General features: G+C 39.9%; 1 long non-coding RNA gene across 1 annotated transcript in view; it reads right to left on the bottom strand.

Annotated features, from left to right (window-relative positions):
* Positions 1 to 25128, bottom strand: part of LOC309635989 — a 47909-nt gene that overhangs the window by 14925 nt on the left and 7856 nt on the right. The window contains exon 2 of the long non-coding RNA XR_014249146.1: positions 646 to 23374. This is a non-coding gene — a long non-coding RNA (uncharacterized lncRNA). The remainder of the gene's footprint in view (positions 1 to 645; positions 23375 to 25128) is intronic.

The following is a 25128-nucleotide window of genomic DNA, read 5'->3' as shown; positions in this document are numbered from 1 at the left end:
GGCACCCACCCTGACGGAGCCTTTTACACTTTATAAAGCCCTTTCAAATACATAGTACATGTAATTTTAATAACCAAATGAGGTGAGTAACATTTCCCAAAACTCCATAAGTGAGAACACAGTGGCTTCTAATCCCAAGGTGAATTCTTTTCCACTGGCCCATGGTTACATCACCCCAGGCCTTGTGCATTCCAGTCCCCACATGTCCCAGGCTGCAACACAGAACTACCTTCTTCAGGAAATACTCACCACACATGCACACACAAATTTCACAGCCATAGCAAACCTGTTTAGAGTTATGAGAAGTATAGAGAGACACAAGTGATTATACAAGAGGCAATACCAGTGAAAGTGGATTTTGAACCAGAGCACCTGGGTTCAAATCCTCTTTTCCCCACTGAACTGAGTAACACTGGGTAAGTCACTAATCCTATGCTTAATTTTCTTATCTCTAAAGTGGAGATAATAGTAGTACTTAAGAATCACATAAATTAATGCATAGAAAACACTTAGATTAGTGCTTGTTATGTGGCACAAACTAAGTGTTAGCTCACATCACTAAACTGGCAAATCAATTCTCTTAACTCAAGAATCGCAGGTGCTACAACCACACATCCATAAAACAGAAATAAAAGAAATACTCACTTCATCCTGAGGTAGTATTTCATTCCCAGGAGGGGTCCCCTTCATTTTCCTGATTTTGTAGATCTTCAGACAACTTATGAAAATACATTTTTAAAAATTTCTATGACATAGTCGAGAGCTGAGACAGAAGAAGCATTTCTATCACAAATTCAGCTACCTGAAGCCTAGCCATTGTCGCTAGCTTACATTTGAAGACCTTTCACACACACAATAATAAGAATTTAATCTCTTAAAATCATCAGCACAAATATCCAACCCTTTTTGAAACAGAATTTTCTCACATTCCACCTCCCTCTCACCATAGAAGGCATCAACCTCTAAGCGACACAAAATCTACAGATTATATGCCCTTTTTATTGGATGCCTGTCATATGCCAGGCACTGTGCTGGTCCTGAAAAATACAACAGAAAACCAGACACAGTCCCTCACCTCACAGAGCTTAAAATTTAGAGTTGCATGTGCTCTCCAACATGGTTACCATGAACAATGTGTGGCTATTTAAATTTAAAATTAATTAAAATCAAATAAAAGTAAAAGTGTATTTCCTCAGTCACACTAGCCACATTTTTTTTTTTTTTTTTTTTTTTTTTTTTTTTGGCCGTGCCGCACGGCTTGTGGGATCTTAGTTCCCTGACCAGGGATTGAACTCAGGCCCTCAGCAGTGAAAGCACAGAGTCATAACCACTGGACTGCCAGGGAAGTCCTTAGCTACTTTTTAAATGTTCAATAGTCACGTGTGCCTAGTAGCTACTGCATTGGACAGCACAGATATAGAATATTCCCAGCCTTGTGAAAAGTCCTACTGGTGGGTGCTGATGCAGAGAAAGATAAAGGTAAGTAAACAGGCAATGGGAATATGGCACAGAAAATGCTATGACAGAGAAACAGGATGCTAAGGGATAAATCCCTAACTCAGACTTGATAGGAGACAGGGATTCTGGAACAATTCCTAGAGACAGTGACATCCAAGCTGAGGCTTGTTCATTTGTTTAACAAGCATCTATCATGCACCAGGCACTGGGAGTAGAGGAGCATATAATATAAACAAAGGCTCTTTTTCACAGAGCCTCAGTGGAGGAAGACAATCAATAAACAAATACACTCCCCAAATAATTTCTGTTAGTGACACACGCTATGGAGGAAAACAATGGCGTAATGAGGAGAGGCTACTTCAGTTTGCTGAGAAGTGAAAACCCAGCTGAGTTTGGGAATCTTAAATATATACTATTGATACTACGTATAAAATAGATAACTAATGAGAATATACTGTATAGCACAGGGAACTCTACTCAATGCTCTGTGGTGACCTGAATGGAAAGGAAGTCCAAAAGGGAGGGGATATATGTATATGCATGGCTGATTCATTTTGCTGTACAGTAGAAACTAACACAACACTGTTAAGCAATTATACTCCAATAAAAATTAATTTAAAAAATAGATATAATGACACAAGCTTCATGTTATGTGATTTTTTTTTTCACCAGTGCTCAGTAACCCCAAAGTAGGTTCAAAAAAGGCAGACAGTTAGGATCTTGCAGCAGAGGATGGTTGAACAATAGAATTAAGGATAAGGGGAAGAGTTATTGAAGTTCTGGGCCATGCAATTCAAGTTTCATAGAAAAATAAGTGAAGACAGGTGGGGCTAATAGGCACTGAGAAAATAGGTCCAAAACTAGAGATCCAGATGAAGCAGAAGGAGACAAAGGGCAGGGACAACTGGGTGATAGAACTGGAAGGATAGAGAGACATGAAGGTGTGGTCAGAAGACAATGTGCAAATTTTATTATTCAGAGAAAAAAAGTTCCTATAGGAGTGGCGATAGGACTAGATGGATACAGTGAAATAGAGGTGAAAGCTGATGTAGGTGAAATACCTAGGATCCGAAACTCTGACTCACCTCTATAATGTACAGCTCACAACCATGTTCCACAAGGTTTTCATAGACCTGTTTTGTTTTGTTTTTTTCTCCCATAGACCTACCATATCACTCTGTGTCTGATTATATTAACGACTTTTCTTTTTTCATATCACTTGCTTGAATCAAGAGCAGGGACACAACCACACCTTCCTGGTGCACTAGGTCCTCACTGGCATGTCCTACACTGACTTTCCTTAGTAAATGACTTCCTACAGCTCTGCGCTCCTCCCATGTTCCTTAGAAAAGCCAAAGGATCACTTAATCTTACCCTTGTGTGCCTAAAGTAGAATTCTAACCTGGCAACAGGTAAGCACAACCTTAGAAACAAGGTTAGGTTAAACTAAGGGAGACTGATTTAAGAAATGGCAAGGAGTACACTGGCTTCAAGTGATACCCCCACCAGTGTTTACATTTACACATTGGCCTTAATAATTTCCTTCTTTGGGGATATAAAACAAGAGCAGAGTGTAATTCTTACTCCCAGTCTTAACCATTTATTTTGGCTTCTACCATGGAAATCGTCTATGTTTCAACCAGGGACCCACACTCTGCCATCAAATTATGAACGCTTAGGACATGTCCACAATACATAAAAAGTGAATTGGTAGATAAAACCTAGTAAAAGTCAGAATGCATCACTATAGGTAAACTCTTTACAGAAACACGGACTGCCCTTTCTCTACCTTATAATGTCTGAGATACTCCAACTCACCCCTCCAGACCCCATTCATTTGACTCTCCATGTTCATGAAGCCTTTCCAAACCTTCCCACATCTTCCTCCCATAAAACATTCTCACCTCTGGGCCACCACTGTTTGTCTCTACTGCAATTTGTTTTTTAATCTGTTTCCCATTATAAACCACATATTTCTTGAAACAAAGAACAATATTTTATTCATCTTTGTTTTCCTGATTTTTATGTATTAGGTAGTGCCTAATACATAGAATATGCTTAATGAATGTTTGAGGGAGGGAAGAAGAAAAGGGAAATAGGGAGGAAGGAAAGAAGGAATATGTGAATTAGGAAGGAGTGACACACAGGCTACAGATAACTTGATAAAATCCTGCATGTTCCTATTACAAAAGGGGAAAGCAGGGATAAGCAGAAATGTGACTATAAGACCCTTCCTGAAGCTAAGCTTGTGTTTATGCCTAAGCTCTAGATCAGTCCAGAATGTTCCTCTACAACAATGAATCAGGATACATGCATTCTTCTTCATACCTTTTAGCCATAGAGGAGACAGCATGCTTAGTGAAGAGGGGGCCAAAGTCAATGACCTGGTTCTTGGCTCTGTGGCCCTGCATGAGCTCCCTAACCCGTCTGAATCTGAGTCTATCTGTAACACCAGGCTATTAACATCTGCTCTATGACCTATGCTCAACTGAGATAACTGAGCTGAAAATCTTCATAAAATCTAAAGGGCACTGTCCATGGATGAGATCACCATCATTGGATCTAGCTCCACTTGGTTTCCAGACCTACCCTCCTCCAGGCCAAAGTGTATTCCAGCTGTTGTAGGCTGTCTCATCCACATGTAGCACAGGGAGTATACTCGCTTTCATCATATGTTAGCTGCATGATATCACATATGCTCACAGTTTTACCACATTATATTTTCCCTGTCTACTGTGCTGGGCTTATGATAATCATCAGCTTAGTGTTCATCTCAGAGAGACTGTCAGTCACTGCAGCAAAGCTTGCCTGGGTCAATCTGGAGAGAGAGTCACCTCTCTACCTCACCAAGTTTAGAATTGGAGAAGATAAGATGGAGGTAGGTTTGCTTAGTCCTCGATTCATAACTTCGTGGTCCTGGGATGGGCATAGATGAGTAAGGTGGCTGGACCAATCATTTTCTAGAGTCCCAAGTTAGTGTCTACCACTGATTGAAATGTGAGAGAAGATGAACTCGCTCCTAAACCATCCTCTTTCGGTTGCCGTACAGATATTTTTCTTCTCTTGGCTGCAAAGAGGCAAGAACGCCTTCCCTGAAGATCAGATCTAAAACATGAAAGGAAATTCTAGGTGTAGCTTTCAATTCCTTACCAATCATCTCCCTCTCCCAAATTCGCCCACACCAACACCAAGAGGATGCAAAGGAGCTATTCTGGAACCCAATTAAGCAATGGGGGTTTGACATGAAATCTATTCTGGCTAGTATTTCCTCCCACAGTTGGTAACAGATAGCCCTACCTCATCCTGAATTTTCTTATATATTAAGCAGAGCTAACAGAGAAAACTTACATGTTCTTTTTGTTTCATGAAGTTTCTCACCTTTCCCCAAGTAGGATATAGGATCTGCGTCATTCAGGGCATTTGAATGTCAATGTTGAATATGAAGATGAAGATTATGGGCTGAATGTCAGAAGATCTGAAAGGCTCATGAGGAGAAGATGGAAAGAAACTACCGCAGTGACAGGAGCGTTTCCCCTCTGGCAAAAACGGAGAGTGGTTTTGGGTTTGGGTTTTGTTTTTTTTTTTTAATTTGAGAGAATAATTTCTTGTTATAATAACAAAGGATTTCACTGAAACTGGAACAGTTGACAGAATATGGTTGAACTTAATTAAACCTTCAAGGGGGAATAAGAAGAGGGTCAAACAAAGTCAATGAATGGAGAAGCCCAAGATTGGTCTGGAATTAAATAAGATAGTAAGATTGAGAGAGCTCTATAAAGTACAGAGTATTGTGCCAATGTCAATTCCTTTTTACTTTTAGAAACATTACTGCAGGATTAGCCTTTCTCTTAGATAAAACAGATAGTTGCTTCTGTGGGATTATGTCTAAGGATCCTGAAGACCTACCTGTCTTCCAAATTGCCCCTAAACTGATTTGTAATAAAATGGTCAAATCCTATGCCACACAAAGTTCCAATACTACTTTGGGAAATAAAAATGAAAAAAATCTAGTTTAGGAATAAACGAATGAGTCGTAAAACCATCAGCTATTAACACCATGGCTCTTTATAGCTAGCCAGTCTCTCTGCAAGGTTTTGAGGAAATGGACCACAGATCATGTAACTTTTCACTTATTGTTTCTCTCATTCATTCAACAAACATATATGGAGTGTCTATTATGTGTGAGGCATTATGGGCTCTTCTACTACATGGTAGAACAAAAAAGACAAGGTCCCTGCCCTGGAGAAGTTCATATTCTAGCTGGGGGAGAGGAGCAATAAACATAACAGATATGTAATTGAGATAGTATAAATATCAAATATAGGTAAGTGAGATAGTATACTTATAAGAAATGCCAGGGCAGAATAAAGGGGGTCAGGGATGCAGGGGAAGTGAGTGATGGCAATTTTAAATTGGGTGGGCAGTCTATGTCTCCTTGAGAAGGTAAAATTTAAGCAAAGACCTGAAGGAGTTGATTATGCAGATATCTGGGGAAGAACATTCCAGAAAGAGAAAACTCATGTGAAGGTTCTAGGGCAGTAGCACACCCATGAGTTCAAGAATCAGTGAGGAGCCCAGAGTGATCACAGCAGAGCAAGAAGCAGGGAGATAATACAAGGTGAGGTCAGAGAAGTATGTTGATAGAGGGGTAGACAGATCATGTAGGGCCTTACAGGTAGAAGGGCCATATAATTTATTGTCCAGATTGGAATCCATGTAAGGATAAAAGAGGTGTTACTAATAATTACACTGGGGCAATAATCTTAAAGCAGGCAAACCCGGATGTTTGGTGGCCCTACTGATAAGCCACTATCTGGCCTCTGGTTTTTACTTTGAAGCAAATGGGAAGTCACAATATATACACTACCAAATGTAAAATAGATAGCTAGTGGGAAGCAGCCACATAGCACAGGGAGATCAGCTCGGTGCTTTGTGACCACCTAGAGGGGTGGGATAGGGAGGGTGGGAGGGAGGGAGATGCAAGAGGGAAGAGGTATGGGGATATATGTGTATGTATAACTGATTCACTTTGTTATAAAGCAGAAACTAACACACCATTGTAAAGCAATTATACTTCAATAAAGATGTTAAACATAAATAAATAAATAATAAAAGGTGGGTGGGGTGGGGGGGGGGGGAGAAAGCAGTGTGCCCTGAGGTTGAAACTGGAAGATAATTTGTAATTTAGATGAAAAAAAGTCATCAAAAACTTAACACTTCAGGCAATTCCAACCCCAAAAGCCTCTACTTTTCCTATCAATACTGACTGTATGCCAGATTTTCTGTAGATGTGAGTGGGAAGAATCTGCTTGACACAACTGGCAAGATGACTCCTTAGAGCAGGAGGGGTGAGCCTGCAGGCCACAGCAGACATCAAAGAAGGCAATGCTACTAGTCAGTCCTTTAAAAGAGGGACAGAAGGGGACCATGGATGGGCAGAGGGAATCTTTGTTTACTCTCCCTCAGAGTATTTCACCCCTACTACCACGGTTAATCCACCTCAGACAAAGAACCACATCTTATTACATTTTAGGTCCTCTACTTCCTTCCTACCCAGAGAAGTTTACAACTCTCCCCCAGTCTAATGGCTATCACTCTTGTTGCATATTTTTACTGCGATAAAATATATATGACATAATATTTATCATTTTAACCATTTGTAAGTCTACAATTCAGTAGCATTAAATACATTCGCAATGATGTGTAAGCATCCCCACTGTTTATAATCAAAACATTTTCATCACCTGAACTCCTGTCGCTTTTTAATGTTTATTCTAAACCCAATGATTACCTCTCACTCAAACCTCCACGGTGATGAAGACCACATGGCTAACAAATTCACATTTCTGAAGGCAGAGTGTTCAGGTTCTGAGGCAGCTCAATGTTACTGAATGTTACTCAGTGTTAAATCTTCACTCTTCCTTTCTAAAATTATCCCATGTGGTCTCAATGTGTCCAGTTTACAAGCAAGCAAAGAGAGAGAAAAACCCTACAAAACAGCACCCACCTTCCCCAGCCTCCCTGATGCATAGGGAGAGCCACATGACACAGTGTTAACTCAGCAAAAGTTGTGGGGAGGATCTCACAGCAAAGCTTGTGAAGGAGTGGGAGGGGAGGCACAGACAAGCCCTTTGCCCATCCACTTCTACTGCTTCGAATAGGACACTAACATGGAATCGAAAGAGCTATTTTGTGGCCATAAGGTGACAAGCACGCCCTATGTGTGACTAAGTGGAAAAAAAGAAGTATCCTGAGTCCCAGATGGCTTTGCAAAGCTGCTACACCAGCCCTAGGTGGTTGACTAGCAGACATAAAAATAAGGCTTTGGATTAAATGTCTGTTAAATCAATGTTTTTTTTGTTTGTTCGTTTGCTCATTCAAGTCTCTGTTTCTTTCAATTGAATACAAATCAAAAAAACTTCTCTGTCATGGGATCATCGTCGCTTTAATATGGTCTGTGCCAACCAATAGCAAAGTTGTCCAAACTCTCCAATTGTGTCCTGATCGTTTCTAACAGGCAGTATTAAATTTTTACAAAAAATGTATACTGATAAAGATGTTAATCACACCTCTGGACTTAAAAATGAGTAGACGAGCCACATAAAATAAATTAGCTTCCTTTTAAAAAAGCCATTTCAAGAGATTTTCTTCAATAGCATAAAATATTTTCATGGATAAGGGAGCTTGCAAACACACATGTACCTTTGGACAAGATTATTTCCTCACCTCCACCCCCTTACTCCCACATGCAGGTGGAGGTGAGACTGGAGAAATGAATACAGGAGATGGAAGAGATGGGGAAAAGGTTGGTACAAAGAACGGACTATAACACTGTGTTTGGTTACACTTCTGTGTCCCAGCAGAACTGCCACGGGTTCCCTTCAGCCTAGCTTCGCACCAGCACCCCTGCAGACGCACCAACATGCTCAGCTGCTTTGCTTCCAAACCTCTGGTCCTCAGTCAGGTTCTTCTACCTTCTCTAGAAACCTCCCTAGCCCTTTTCTCTTTTGGAAAATGTTCAAGTCTCTAGAACTGGCTAGGGACCTGAAGAGAGGCATGATTTAGGGGTGAAAAGAAAAATCATCACAATTTCTTCATATGCAGGCTTCAAGGAAAAGATGAGATACGTGAAAGAAAAATGAGAAAATGGCATAACTAAGTACCCGTTTGTTTTATTTTTCCCCTTGATACTGAGCAGGGCCCTGGGGGGCTCCTGGGCACAAAAGCCTTTCTGTGTCCCCCATATCTCTGATTACAGGAAATAGACTTCATTCAGCCTCCATGACCTTCCCTGAGTTCCGATGGGCAGATTCAAGAAGTTGCTAATTAGGGAAGGGAGGGGATGCCAGACCAGGGAGGAACAAACAGTCAAGAGAAACCATAGTGCAGCCTTGGGGCAAGGTCCTGGCTCCTCATCAAGGAATACACACAGCAATATCTTTGAGCTGTTTTGCACAGACTGAAAGCCCCACCACGTGGGAGAAATTAACGGGTAACATACGAAGGAATGCTGCCTGCAAGCAAGTAGACCCCAGACCAGTTGGAACCAGAAGGTTGATAATGCTGACTCCCACTTACCTCACCACCAACCAATCAGAAGAATGTTCACGAACTGATCACGCCCTCTTTGAACAATTATTATAAAACTCCTCACTACCCCCTCCAGGGTGGGTCACACAGTTTTGAGGACATTAGACTGCTACGGCCCCCTTTGCCTGGCAAAGCAATAAAGCTATTCTTTTCTACTTCACCCAAAACTCTGTCTCCGAGATTTAATTTGGTGTCAGCATACAGAGGCCGGATTCGGCTTCACCCTTAACCCACAGTTTTTCTTTAATAGGAAGTAATACTTTACTTCCTCCTCTATGATGGATTAAGGGTACATTACAGGAAGTATAGAAACTTTATCAAAGAAATTGAAATTAATGAACTACTACCATTTTATGCCTATTAAATTAGTAAAGTTAAAAACTACAGATATATTTATGGAGACTCTGATAACTTGCAGGACATCCTAGAAAGCAATTTATTAATACATATCGAGTCAAAAAATTGTTACGACTTTGACTTAACAATTGCACTTGTGATGTATCTTGTGAAATAACTCGAAAGAAGATTCCAGATCAGAGTTACACATAATGAAAATTTGAAGATGCTCACTTCAGAGTTACTTAGGATAGCAAAAGAAGAAAAAGGAAATAATCCTAATGCAATAAATATTAATGACAATGTGCCAGGCTGTGTGCTAAGCAATGGAGATACAATTCAAAAAGACAAACAAACCCCATGCCCAAATGGGGCTTATATTCTAGTGGAAGAAACAAATAAAAACATGTGTCAAGTAGTGATCACATCAAAAAAAATAAATAAATGAAGCAAAGAAAATCATTGAGCTTCTAAATGATGGAGCCAGAAATTAAACTCAGGTCATGTGAGTTATGCTCTTCTCAATGCTTTACCAACTTACCTCAAAGCAGACCCAGGAAATTCATTCAGATCTGCTGCTCTAAATTCCCCCATGGAGAACAAGGAAGGAAACCATATTACAGAAGCTATGAAGAAGAGAGAATTTCAGGACCCCAAGGTGTTTTTCCTCCCAGGAGGGCAGGTGACTTTGTGAAGCCATGGGAGTGACCAGCTCACAGGACAGAGGCCAAGGCAGTGAGTGGGGTTTCCCTTCAGCTTCTTCCCTGATCTCTGAGTGTGGCTGAGACAAAGACCATGGCCCTACTTCCACATAAAACTTGCTTCAGGAGTCATCTTACAACATCTTATTCAATGGAAGATCTGATAACCAGAATCTGAAGTGTCACCAAATTGGGGGGCACCATTTATGCACAAAAGACCTAAATTCTATGTTCCTTCAGACCCTCTTGGTCTGCCCTTGGTATACAAGGGCCTATGGATCTCAAAATGTCATTAAAAAAAAAAAAAACTATGATAATTTTCCGATGCAGCTATTCCCAACTTTCCAGCAAATTATCTGTGAAGACAAAGATAGATGTGAAGATTTGCAAAGAAAAATCTTACACCATCAGTCAACCTATTGCCAGAATGTGAGAAGCTGATGGTAATGACTTGATAAGTGCAACCAGTAGCCTTAATATACTTTACTACCCAAAACCAAAATCAAAAAGTGTGGAGACATTTTGTCCCTCCCCCCAATTGCTGCACCTCCAGATTAGAGAAATTGAGTCTGTGCCAAGTAGAACTGAGATCAAACCCTTCTTTGCATGAATATTGATATTTTAGTGGCCAAAGTGTCACCTGTTCTCATCCTCCTTCTTTCTACATACATTCATGAATTACAATGTCTAGAAAACATCAGGGAAAATTTGGGGTGAGGGTGGAGGGGCTGGATCCTGGCAACACATTCCATTAGTGGTCCAAGGAATTACACATCCTCACTATAACATGTTGTAGGTGGGGTAGAGTCAGGTAGAGCTCTAGTAACAACTCTTACTGGGGATTGTGGTTTTCTTGTAATCCAGTGTTCAGCATCTATAATAAACAGTCAGTACACCTGAAACTAATATAATATGTCAATTATATCTGAATTTTTTAAAAAAGCAAAACATAAATGAATAAAATAAACAGTAGGACAAGACTCTTATCAGTTAGAAGAAGCCACACAATACTAGCTCGTAACAACAACCACAGCGAGATCAGGTAGAACTGGGCACATTCATCTGCATTTTGACCTCAGATTAGACTGATGATTATTCTAATAGCAGAGTAGACAGGGAATGAGGCCTAGGGCAGTCCACATCTCCTTTGGGAGATGCTGGGGATGTATAGAACTCTTCTTTATCAAGAAAATTAAAACAACCTGGCATGAGGCCCAATAAAACACCTTATAGAGCAAAGCAAAAGAGATCTTGTTATATTTTGGAACTAGATAGAGTAGTGCTTGCACAACACTGTGAACATTGTAAAAGCCGCAGAATTGTTCACTTTAAAATGGTTAATTCTATGTTACGTGAATTTCACCTCCATTTAAAAAAAAGAGTGAGAAAACATCTGGTAGCAATTTACTTGGACTCTAAGAAAATGACTTGTCCCCACAGAATTAATGACATAGGACTTATGAAACAAGAAGCAAGGGAAATATATAAATATTGATCCTAAAAAAAAAGATGTTTAAAAAGGAGAAAGCAAACATAGAAGAAGTAAAATATGAAAATAAAGCTAATCACACCAAATCCAAATATATCAATTATCCCAATACATGTAAATTAAACTTGCCAGTTAGAATGTCAGATTGGATTACAACACAATCCAACTTCTGTGCTACTTACAAAAGACACACCTACAGCATGAAAATAATGAAAAGTTGAAAAGAATGAGAAGAGATACATCAGCCAAATACTAACCAAAAGACAGCCAGTATAGATATAGTAGTATCAGCCAAAGAAGACTTTAAGACAAATAGCATCATTAAGGACAGAATTCCTATGCAATGAATAAAGATTAAAGTCACTAAAGCAATGTAACAATTCTAAACATGTACGCATATTATTAAATAGACTCAATAGATTTAAACAAAAATTGAAAGACCTGCAAAAATAAATTGACAAATCACCATGATGGTGGGAGATTATAGCATGCCTTTTTTCAATCAATTATGATTCAAGCAGCCAAAACAATTCAGCAAAAATATAGAAGAGTTGAATAACACAATTAACAACTTCATCTGATGGAACATTTAGAAATATTTATTATGTATTTAATAGGGCTATAAAAGATGTCTCAACCAATTTCAAAGAATAGTTGTCACATGAATCTAATTGGTTCCTCAAACTCTAGGGATTTAGCCATAACTGTGGGAAAAATGGGGTTCAACCTTAAATGAACAGAAATAAATTTTCTGCCATGTAATACTATAAGAAATAGAAATTAAAATGTGTAATAGAAAAAAAGTTTAAAAGCTATACTTCTTGCCCTTCTGAATCTGTGAAGAGTTTTATCTGTTAGGTATTTTTTTAATTGCAAGAATAATGTATAATACAGTTTTGTACTCTGCTGCTTTTAGCCTAATATTACATCATAGGCATTTTGTCATGCCATTGTTCTTGTCTTTTTCTTAGAAACTGATCCCCAGCCCTAAAGTTTTTCCCTCCTTCAGCCAGAACTCAAAAGCCTCTAAAAATAAACTCACATCAATAAGACACCTGCAGACCAACACATCTAGAAAATCAGAATTCCTTTTAAACTCAGTCTGGATCAACCTCCTGCACAATATATTCTAATTCCTGCCACAGCCAAATGCATTTCCTTTTGTTAAAGTCTCAGTTGTGGTGAAATTAAAGCTAACTTCTATTCCCTCAGTCAACTGAAGATTTAGAATCAGACTACCCACAGCTTTTCCTTTTCTGGGATATAGTCAGTGCCACTCCTTTTTCCCACCACAGAAACCCACAGCTATTGTTTCTTTCTAATTTTTCAATGAGCAAATGGTTCCCCAGAGCTTTTTCTAGAAAAATTCCCACAGGCCTTACCTCACTGGAATCTCATTCCACAGCAAACTAGTCCTTGAGTCAATGCTGCAGGGATGACTCTTAGTTTTCTTAGGGTAGAAAGATATATCAGGTAAAGCTCTTCATTAGTTAACAGTGGGACATGATAAGAAGAGGATTTGAAAGGTAACAAGGAAAAAGTGCCCCTGGCTAGTTTCACTTGGAAACTGGAGTAGTCCTTGCTGTTACCTGGGTGCTAAGCCCTGGAAAAGAAAAGGCACAATTATTACAGGATTTTAAGACTCCTCCCACCAAATTCTTAGTTTCCTGTTTCCTTTTCCAGTCAAGTCTGAACAGTTTTTTCTATTCATTTGAGAACTCAGCCAAAGATATTTCAGGTAGAGGGAAATGAAAGCAAGGAGGTCTTCCTTTATTTTGTTTCCCAGATTTCAAGAGAATTCACATCTGGAGTAGTGGGTCTCCAAGTGTGGCCGCTGGAGTGGCAACATCTGCATCACCTGGAAACTTGTGAGAAATGCAAATTCTTGGGCCTCACACCAGACAAAATAAATCTGAAACTCTGGGGGTGGCACCAGCAGGCTGTGTCTGAACAAGCTCTTCAGGGTGATTCTGATGACAGTGAATTTTGAAAACCACTACTCAGAACATTCCTGTCTAACTGTCTGCCAGCTGAGCCAATAAATTCTTATAGCCTTGGGTGAGGTTCAGGTTGCAAGTTTAACCAGATTGCCAAGCAGAGAGTTGAGTGAGCAAACAAATCCTGCCAGAAAATCAGGGCAGTGGAAGTGGCTGAAAGAGATATTGGTTAGAATAATGATCACAATAGTACCACACTGAGGCTCTTAGAGCAGGCATGGGCAGGTCTACTATGGAATCCAGATAATCTCCCAGCTCCAGGGCTGGGAGCAAATAAAGTAATATCTCGGTTCTCCTAGGACCACTTCCAACAACAATTGTTGAGCCTTCTTGCAATGATGTCCAACATGGTATCAGCTCAGATATAAGGTACAAGAAGATGTGACAGACCATATGAGGGATAGGAAATTAGCATTAGGGGCTCACCAGACTGACACCTGACAGAAGCATAAGACCTACATATCAGCTCTTATTCATTCATTCATCTATGCATTCATTCAACAGATATTTGTTGAGCACCTATGTGGTCAGACACATTTTTTAAGTAGCTAAACTGCTATAGCATTTGCATACAGCCATTTTTTGTCATACAGCCATTTTTTAAAAATTTAAGTAGCTGAACTGCTATAGTGACCTCCCCATTCTTCAGAAATTTCTTGGAGGTACTTATGGTTCTTTCAGAGAGTGCTGAACTAGGCATTTTTAACCTTGCTTTGAGTGAGTTCTATCAACTCTAATGAATACAATAGGGTTGAAAGCTGGGTTATGCCCCTGGACATTGAGGACTAATACTTGGATTGTCATACCACTATGGATCTGGACATTTGGGCCACCTGGTATGCACATCATCTGGAATTCAAATCCCTATAAGAAAATAACTCATCACATCTGGCAGGAACTGAACTTTTCTTGACCACTACCGTGATCATGCCTCAGGGTTAGTAATGCAGGCCCCTCAAAGTAGAGTCTCTATGCAAACTTAAAAGTAAGCAGTTATTTTTCCCATCCTAGGTAGATGACCCTGGCAAAACCAAATGAACAAGTAGGTTTGAGGGTAGAGCTTTCCCAGATGCCATTTTCTTGAAGTAGGATGGTACCCGTTTTATAGTGTGATATCTGTCTTTAAGAATTAGAGGGACTTCCCTGGTGGCGCAGTGGTTAAGAATCCACCTGCCAACGCAGGGAACACGGGTTTGATCCCTGGTCTGGGAGGATGCCACATGCTGCGAAGCAACTAAGCCCGTGTGCCACAACTACTGAAGCCCGTGGGCCTAGAGCCCGTGCTCCACAACAAGAGAAGCCACTGCAATGAGAAGCCCGTGCACCACAATGAAGAATAGCCTCCACTCGCCACAACTAGAGAAAGCCCGCATGCAGCAACGAAGACCCAACACAGCCAAAAATAAATAAATAAATAAATTTATTTTAAAAACAAAAAGCATTAGAGAGGACATGATGTACTAGGTTAGGTTAAGATTTGGGCAAGAGAAGACTTCCTGAAAAAGAAGAAGAAAAAAAAAAAAAATGCTGGTGCTGTAGCCAAGTTTCAGGGAAAGGTGGTCTTTCTTAAGGAAACTGGAAAATGGACAATAAGGTGGTTAATGGGATACGATCTTCTGGTAGTGCCTTCAAACCCCCAAATGGGCTATATTCCTTTTAGTCCTGGGGGCTTACCATTAAATACAGAGGATATTTTGTCTTATATTACGGAGGTAAACCTGTTTGGAGAACATATCATCATCATCCAGAAGTGAGGCGTCTAAGCTCTTACGCATGTATTGGGTGTGTGTGTTGCACTAGTTGGCCCAGGTCCAAACACACCAAGGACTGTTGTGAGTGAGGAACAGTGTGGGGAGTTTTTGATAGATCTTCTGGGTAGCAGTCACTCTCACTCACTGGATTATGAAGAATCACATTTATTGACTGCTGAGATACTAAAGTTGTATCCTGAAAAGAATGCAATTCCTTAATATTTCTGTGTCCCTAAGAGTGTCTGGAAGGCTTTTCCTATACCACTATCCCGCTTTTGAGTGGTTATTTCCCCCAGCCCCAAGACTGAGCTTCGTGAATACTCCAGCCTCACAGCTGTAAAAATTTTAATGAGTGAGAATGGATAGTGGGCATGTACTTACATAAGGCTCTAGCCATACTGTCAGAGTTTGAATTTCCATCCTTCTTCAAGAGGAGGGCAGAGAACCCAACAGGATTAACTGAGGCACAGGAACCTGTTTTAGGACTAAACATTCTTATCTATATAATCCCAGAAGAGCTCTTCTTCTGGTTCCAAGAGTAAATACTGCATATAATGAAAGGCACAGCCACATTCTAATGTGAAGGTAAGTCTGCATCCTATTGTGAAAAGACCTTTCCCTTGATCGACTATACGATTTGTTAACACCCAGATACAGGCAAAACAAGTAGGAAGGCTGCCTGTGACAGTAGGCAATACTGGTGAGAGTATAGGTGTGCTGGGGATGACTGCAGCATAGGATTCCAGCCAGGATGTCCAAATGCAGAAGGAAGCCATATGATAGATGAAAGGTCATCCACACAGAGTGTTATGGGTGTGACGTCATAGGGATGGTTCCTGTAGTGTGTGCATGGGCTCAGTAGGTGGCTGGAGCCACTGAACAGGCCAGATATAGAAAGTATTTCCAATGGCTTGAAACTCAACTTCACATGGAATCTATAGTTATGAACCAGTATCCAAGGCCGTGGTCTTAAGAAAGTTGAAAAGAGGGATGAGTAGACCTGAATCTGACCATTTATCTCATTACTTCTCAAGAACAGAGCATTTCTTACCTGGGATGTGCTTTATGGAGCCACCAGGCTCTCCAGGGGCACAGACTCTAGGACTGAGGCTACTATTTGATGAGCATCAAAGGGAAATTCCTTCTCCACTCCTCCACAACTTTCACTGATTCTCTATTCCCTTCCTCTGGAGCCATCCCTGCTAGGAGCCCAGGTGAAGCTGTCTGGAAGGTGTGGCCTTGACCATTATTATAAATCCAGGTTAGTGGGACAAAGATGGTTTTCACCAGCTCACAGTATTAGCCCAACTGACCTGCATGGCTCCTGAGACTGTTTATTCAAATTTCCCGAGGGAAGCGTACAATCTCATGCCAAATCTTAGAAGAGCAGACATAAATCACTCTCATACAAGATGCCTGATCATTCTCTTCCAGTGGATCCTGAGAATGGCTGTGGCCCATGTGGACCATGTCTGACTGGGAAAGTGGCTTCGTAAAGACCACATGAGGCAGCCAGGGATCCTGCATAGTTTGCCCTTTTAATCCAGCTTCTTGTGCAGTGGTATAAATACTTTTCAGTCTCCTCTTTTAGGCAGGATAACAGAAATGCCATTTTTAAGCCTCTCCTCAAAATGTGAGTGCCTGTACCTCCACTGATATTTAAAGCTGAATTAGGAATAATATCTTTTTCCTAGGATTGTAGAAGTTGGGTCTGTAGGCACAAGATAAACAACTCTATCCTTGACCTTTGAATTGGCTACAAAGCCACCAACCAGACACAGAAGCCCAAAGAACTACGTTTATTAGGCAAAACTGCTGTTGTGCATGATTACCTTTTATCAGAAAGGAGGGTGTCCATTATACTCGGCCCCATGTGATATTCTGGGAACCTGAATGCAATGCAAGGGTGAAACCGTGGACTTCAGGATGTTATGAATGAATCTGAGACAGAGAGACCCGAGAGACGGTATAACAGGACAAACCCAAATCAAAGCTAAGAAAACATCACACATAGTCAGTATGAAGGACTACACTGAGAAGGAGCCCAGGCATAAGGCAACAGAATGGCAATAGAGGAAAAACACACATGAGCACAAAGGGTTTAAAGTGGAGAGAGGAAAACTGAGCCTGGAAGAAGAGAGCGACCTGAGTTCATAGAACCCCTGTGGCCTTGGGTTTGATAGGAAAGGGTCCAATGAAGTGACCAGTCCAGCTTGGAAAAGGCCTGTGCACCTCAGGCCTTCCATAGTCACTTGGCAGCTTCTGAAAACTGTAGTAAGAAATCTGGATGCTGCAGAGAAAAAAAACTTAAGATGGAAGAGGTACTGAGAATTTTTTTAAAGAAATTGTAGAGAAAGAAATGCAGATGAGTACAGAAAATTGAAAAATTGGTTTCCACTATCAAGTTGCTTTTTTGTGTTACTTCAGCAACAGTTGTTTCAGAAATGAATGAGAATAATGAATAAGTAGCTAGGGATGGCAATAGCTTTTATAGACAGTAGTTAACAGAAATTTTGCCGCCAAGGGAAGAACAGAAATAGGTCAATACATCTTGGGAGGCTTAGTAGATAGCAGAAAAATAAACTATGCTTTATATGGAGGTGACAGGTGTGTGTGTGTGTGTGTGTGTGTGTGTGTGTGTGTGTGTTAGGCTGAAGGCCAAGTGTCAAAAGAAATTTCATGAAAGAGTGAGAGTAACAGAAGATCAGATCAGGGTCCCAAAGGCATCAGGAAAGGATGTGCCCTGGAGCAAAGGTGACATTAACTATAAAGAATAAAAGAAATGCTTCATCCTATGAGGCAGAAGAGCTGGGAATATGGGAAAAATAATAACACACCAAGTTCATGCATTTTGTATACAAATGCTTATTTCAAACTGAGAAGCACTGGGTTATCCAGTAAAATATGGTTTCTCCAGGTGGGTCCTAAGTCAAGTAAAATGTGGTTATTGATCTTCTTCCCTAAATCAATGGATGGTTCTTTGTACAAGGGAAAAAAATGGAGGATGCAGAAAGTCAACAGCAATGGTTCAGGCTCAGAACCCCTAAAATAAAATGGCTCAGAGGCAAGTAAAAGAAAACAAATTGAGATCACATTTATCTTGCTAGCCTTCTGGATCAGGATGACATTTTGAGCACAGATTTGAATTCCACCCTCAGGTCTTTGATATGAAAAATTTTATATAAAACATTTCAAATATAAATTTGAAAGAATAAGATCATGAACACTTGTATACCCATCACTTAGATTCAAGAAATGTTAACAATTTGCCTGAATGGTAAACATTATGTTGGTGTTTATCTGTATAAATTTACTGCTGAACCATTTGAAACTGGGTTAGATATCATGATATTTAGCCACTAAATACTTCAGCATACATCTCCTATAGGAAAAAAGTCTTCTATAGAGCCTCAGTACCTTTATCACCACCTAGGAATATTATCAAAAACACCCTGTTATCAAGCAACTACTGGGCCATATGGTCAAATCTCCCAAACAGATGAACAATTGCTTTTATAGTGAGTTTTTTCACACTAGAATCCAATCAAAGGCTTAGGCACTACATTTGTTTTATATCTTTTGTTATTTTTAAACCAGAACAGCCACCCACACACACATATATTTTTTTAATACCCGTGACATGGGGATTTTGAAGAAATTCTAACAATCACCTTATAAAATTACCATATTCCTGATGCATTGTCTCTTGCAGCATTGTTTAACATGCTCCTGTGTCTCCTGTATTCCCTATATATTGGAACTCTGGACTAAAGTCTTGATTAAGTACAGATGAAACATTTTAGGCAAGGGTATTTCAAAGGCAATGCTGTTGCTTCACATTGCATCACACCAAGAGGCACGCAATGTCAAGTGGTCCACTATCAGTGAGGTAGTTTGATGCCAACAGCCCTCTATATTTTAAAGGTACACTTAACCCTTTGCAAACAGGAAGTAATGTATAGGATGATACTTAGCATCATACAAACATTCTATTTCCTAACGAACTTTCACCTAATGGTTCCAAATTCACTGATAATAACTGCTGGAATTAATTATTTCAGGATGGCAAAATGGTGATTTCTAGTGGTGTCATTCCTTCTATATTTATTAGCAGGCAATCTGCAATACATCACTTCCTCCTTTAAAAGGCAATGCAGTGGTCATTTGGGCTACCCACCAATATTCCATCCTTTTCTTCCTTCTGAGTAGAAGGAAGAAATACTTAGAAGGAAGGACTAATCCACGATGGGTGGATTAGTCAGCTTTTGCTTCAGTAACAAACAATCCAAAATCTTACTGGCTTATAACAACAAACATTTCTTGCTCACAAGTCTGTGATTTGCCTGTGGCTCAGCTGTAGCTCTTCTGGGCTTTGCCCCAGGCTCCAGATCAGTGTAATGTGTCTCTCAAACCAGGAGTCTGAAAAAGAAGCAATGGCTCCTGGGGGCCTGCTCTTCTCTTGCTGGATGGCATGAGCTCTAAAGAGAGAGTAAAAGCCTGAGATGCCTTGTAAAGCATCTGCTCCAGGCCAGTGTGCTGTCACTTCCACCCACATGGCATCAACCAAAGCAAGTCACAGAATCAGTAGAGAGAGGAAGTTTACTCTGTTCCTGGGGAAAAGGGGAGAAGAAAGTTATTTCCTAAAAAAATTATACAATCTGCCATCGTGGGATTGAACTTTTCTACCCTCCTAAATTGGGACATGACCATATAACTTGCTTGGGCCATGGAAATATGCACAGACATGTGGTGTATTTTCCAGCACCTTCCTTTCCACTGCCACAGCAGCGTTCTAAATTATTGAGTCTCTGTCACTTTGCGTCCCTAAGTGAGGATGACATAGATCAGAACACCTGCTAACCCAAGACAGACATGTAGTGAAAGTGAAAAATAAACTCTCTTGTTTCAAGCCACTAAGATTTTGAGGTTGTGGCATAACCTACCGATCCAGACTAATACAAAGTAAAGCTTAATTATTTCTCTTTAATTACTAATTTTCAGAATAAGGAGTTGGTGTACTAAGAATCTCCACTGTAGCAAATAAGCTTTTTATTTCCCCCTTTCTCTTTTTTTGTTTTTCCTTTTCTTTTCTTATCTTTTTTTTTGAATATCATTATGGACTCATTTTGATTGATATGATCAATCATAAGCTTTATTCTTTCGAGGCTCATGTTGTCCCAAACTTGGCCAGTGAGAGCTCTGTCCTTTTAACAAGACGATTAATCTTCAGAATTTCCTTCTATTCTGAAAGAGTAAGACATCTTAAGCTCACTTTAAATTTTCCCTGCTTCACACCTAGAACTTGCCATTTCTCTAAGGAGCCTTGGTTGTTTCTAGTGAGAATGGTATTTCAGAAAACAATACCTGAATGTCAGGTGCGCTCATTGCTACTGGAGTATATTGATTTCTAAGCTCTTTCATTGAACAGAGCATATTCTCACATTTTCTTTCTCTCCCTGTCCCTCTCAACACACACATATATGTATATGTGTACAGATAGATAGAGATATATAATACTTACAGATTATATGCAGATAAATATAAATTATACAGATTATATTGTATACATGCTATATTTTATATAGACTACATGTAGATGATATTATATATAACCTTATGCTCTTATTGATATTTCCAACTCAGATTTTATATTATAGGGTTCTCCCCATTACCTTCTTTGTTTCTTTTTTATTTTTCTTTTCTCAGACACTGAAAAACTTGAATCCTAACACCAAGAACAGTTTTGCTTATTTGCTTTTTGTTTGTTTGTTTTCAGGCCACGCCACGTGTCTTGTGGGATCTTACTGCCCTGACCAGGAATCAAACCCAGGCGCTCGGCAGTGAAAGCACAGAGTCCTACCCACTGGACTGCCAGGGAATTCCCTGCTTATTTGCTTTATTCTACAACACGCATACAATAATTTCAAAATTATAACATCAACAATAAAACAACTGAGTGAAGTTTAGGATTCCCTTGAGTTCTTTTTGTCCTTAGAAAACCTGCCACCAAAAGATGGATTCTGTGAGTCAGAGTCTTGTGTGCAAAAGACATTTGAAATATTTCCTTTTACTGTATAGTTATATGTTATCTATTAAATATGCAATTTGGTTAACTGCTTACAGTTTTTAGTTGAGCAGACAAGATATGTGCAACTTGTCTTGCACAAGGATCCTGGAGCAGCTTGCTCTGCCACCTCTTCCCGTCTTTCTGATCACCTGTGTCATTATCACAGCTATTGGCCTGTCTTTTGTTCCTAAACTAAACTGTCCTTCCCTGCCGCGGAGCTGGCTGTGAAAAATGTTAGGTATTTAGTATCCCTACACCAATTTCAAAGAAAATCCTTCTTTGTTATAACTCTTGGGCCAGATGTGGAAGACTGGGCTGGTATGTGTAGAACTGCCAGGGAGGAGGACATGATTGCAGGGAAGACAGAGAGAATCAATGAGGAGAAGATGAAGGGAGAGAGTGACAGCTCAAAAGAGAAGGAGGGAACTAGCTGTGACTTGGAAGGGAAAGGCTGGTCATGGACACTAGTGCTGTGAGGGTCCTCCAAATAAGGCTGAAAGAACCTGAGTCAGAACCTTAATATCTGCAGGCAACTGATTCTTTTTTAGCAGGTACTGTTCTAATGACTTACCCCTATTGGCTCATTTAATCCCTCTGGCAACTAGATGGTAGGGTGTATGATTATCCCCTTTTTACTGATGAGGGAAGTGAGGCAGAGAGAGGTTTTGTAATTCACCCAGTGTCATAGAGATATTGAGTGGCAGAGTCAGGATTCAAACAACAGAGCCTGGTCCAAACTCCAGCACATCATAAGAAGCTCTTCCTCCAAGAGCCAGGTAACTGGCTCTTAGAAAGTTAAAGGATTATTCAAGACCGGTGAGATTCCCTACTGCCTGCATAAACTGGTGATAGAAACTGTAAAGGGAGCCCTCCAACCATGTTATCATTCCAGTGAAGCCCCTTAATCCCTAAGTGACTGTGGAGTAATTTTCTTGTTTAGAAACCACAATCTTACCCAACATCATGACTCAAATAACAGGTTGTGACAACCATTTTAAGTATAGACTCTGCTTGATTGTATTGTGGGGGGATCTGTGAGCACAATCTGTATACGTGGGAAAATTATGAGATCTCAGACACTAGTTTGGTGTGATTCTGTAAGCTCCTATTTTTGTTTGTTTTTGTTTTCTAGGTTTTTGTTTACTTGCTTTGTATGTGTAACGTTATTCTCCTTCAACACATGGGCTCTCAGTTTTTCTTCTATTCAAGTATATTTAAGCCTGGGCTCCAGGCTCACAACATGGTTTTAGGTTTTAAACAACTCTCTGATCTCCCTGTGCTGGTTTTATAAACCAGATAATGACCATAGGGTACTTACTCCACTGACAAATCTTATATTTCAAGGGCACTCTGCCACATGGGAAGTAAGAAATAATAATGAAGCAAATTCCATGGATGTAAAGTGGTGAGAAAGCACTCTTCCTTTGGAGTCCGAATTTAAAATCATGTCATTGAAACTTATGGTCTTTACTGTTTATACATTTTTTATATCCAGGACAAGAGTTTAAGCCAAGAACCTAAATACATCCGTCTTTGGCTCCCATCCAACACCTGGGCTACTATCATGCAGTTGAGTCAAGCAGAGAAAAAACAAAGGAATGAATGCATGCATGAATGAAATAAACATTGTTCTTCTATTCTCCTTGCTCTTTGTTGATGTTATTATTCATCTGAAGAGATAATGGCAGGAAAGGTAGAAAGGACCTAGGGAGAAAAGAGAAAGGGCTACAGATCAAGAGAAAAAGCTAGATGATCACAATTTGTAGAGAACAGAATAGTCTGAGAAGGTTTGCTAATATCAGCAGCTGTATTCATCCAAGTGATACCAGAAAACCCAGAAGTCCCAGTGGATTATTTGCTCACATTCCAGTCTGATGTAAGTGTTCCTGGTGGGGCAGCTTTCCTCCAAGCAGTGACTCAGATGCCCAGTTTCCTTCTATTTTTGTGGCAGTTCCATCCTCAAGACTTGGTTTCCAGTATCACCACTGGTATGAATATCCAGTAAGCAGACAAGAAAAAAGAGAGTGGAGAAAGAGCATTTGCCTCTCGACCACCTCGTCCTATAAGACATTCACATTACATCCGCACACGTGCCACTGGCACCCAGTCCCTTCTAGATACAAGGCAGTCTGGAAAGGTGGCCCCTGGAAGGGGAGCATGAATTCTTGGTGGGATGTTAGCTGTCTATGCCATAACTCTAGAAGCGTTAGTCAGGATCCTGTCCTGAGAACACTTGTTTAGGAAAAAAAAAAAAAAAAAAAAAAAAAAATGGCACTGGGAAGGAATTCAAAGGAAAAAGGATCACAAGCTGCCATCTCTCAAAAACCCTAGAAATGGGCAGAATAAACTAGCCTAAGTCATCAAAACTGTGATGTCAATTGCAGAAGACCGTTCCTCTCTTCCTTAATGCCTTGCTCTCCTCTGATGTTCAGACAGGCATTCATTCAGTGCTCTCATGGTGACCCCAAGCTCTTTGGACCCTTCTATTTAATGGTAATTCTGCCCCATTCTCTCAAGACATTGCTAGAAGACCAGCTAATCAAGAGCTAAGATGTACACAACTGAATTGATCCTGTCTTTAATATATCTGCATTTTTACTATTCTTTATTTTCATTACCTAAGGACTGTAGAAATCTTGGACTCCACGAAAATGATTAACTCATGTTATCACAGTCCAATTTAGGAGAAATTTGACAGGCAGCTAGTCCTTTGGAAGCCCTTCAATCATAGTACACAGCCTGCTCTATGAGTGAAGTCAACCCACTAATAAAATAGTAATAAATAATAATAAAATACTAAAACTCATAAAATGTCTGTCATTATCATAGTTCCTAATATTTTACAAAGGCCTTTAATATGCATGTACAAATCAAAACAGTAGTATAAAATAAGAAAAACATATGATCTCCATTTTACTTGTGAAGAAATTAAGACTCAGATAAGCTAAATGACTTTCCTAAAGTCACATAATCAGTACAGAGCAGACTAAAAACTAAAGCCAAGATGTTTTGATTCCTACTTCAGTGCTCTTTCATAATTCTGAGGCAATGGGCCCTTTCTTGTGATGTTCAGTATTTCTTGGGTATTTAGAAGTCTCTGCCTTTCAAATGATCTTCCAGCAAAAATTAGCCTGTTTACCTGTCTTCCAACCTGGTCTTACATTTGAGATCCTTTTCCTTATTTTCTCTTCAACATGTATTACCTCTACATTCATGTTCTAATTGTCCTCTTTCTCCACCTTCAATATTTTCTTATGATCAGTTATCTGGGGGGAAAAAAGGTTCATATTTTGATTAAAGTGCCATGACATATTCCTGCACTTATTTCCCAATCCACAGAAAATTTTCCACGACTGGCATCCTTCCCAATCACCCTTGCCAATCTACTCTCCATGGCAGTAATGCACTCTTTCCCTCCTTTTTTTTTCTTTTTAATCATGAAAGCTGATTGAACAAGCACTAAACTAACAGTGTTGGATTGTGGCAGGAAAGCAAGTAAAGACCTATGACCCGACACATATGGTTAAAAGGAGACTGTAGTGATAAGCCACAAGATGGGAGTAAATTCCTCCTTAAATCCCCATGCAAATCCAGTCTGTTACACAACAGGGCTTGTGTGTATTTGCCAGTAACTATCCTTAGGAGAAAATCTGCCTTGTTTTCTCCATTTTCCCAGACTCTACTTGATTCAAGATACTCTCCATTCAATTTTCATCCCATATTCTTGCCTTTTTTCCAC

The sequence above is a fragment of the Balaenoptera borealis genome (genome assembly GCF_965194805.1).
Source record: "Balaenoptera borealis genome assembly, chromosome: 1".
NCBI classification, from domain to species: domain Eukaryota; kingdom Metazoa; phylum Chordata; class Mammalia; order Artiodactyla; family Balaenopteridae; genus Balaenoptera; species Balaenoptera borealis.
Note: the sequence above shows the minus strand (reverse complement) of the source record. Positions and strands in the feature narration are given on the sequence as shown.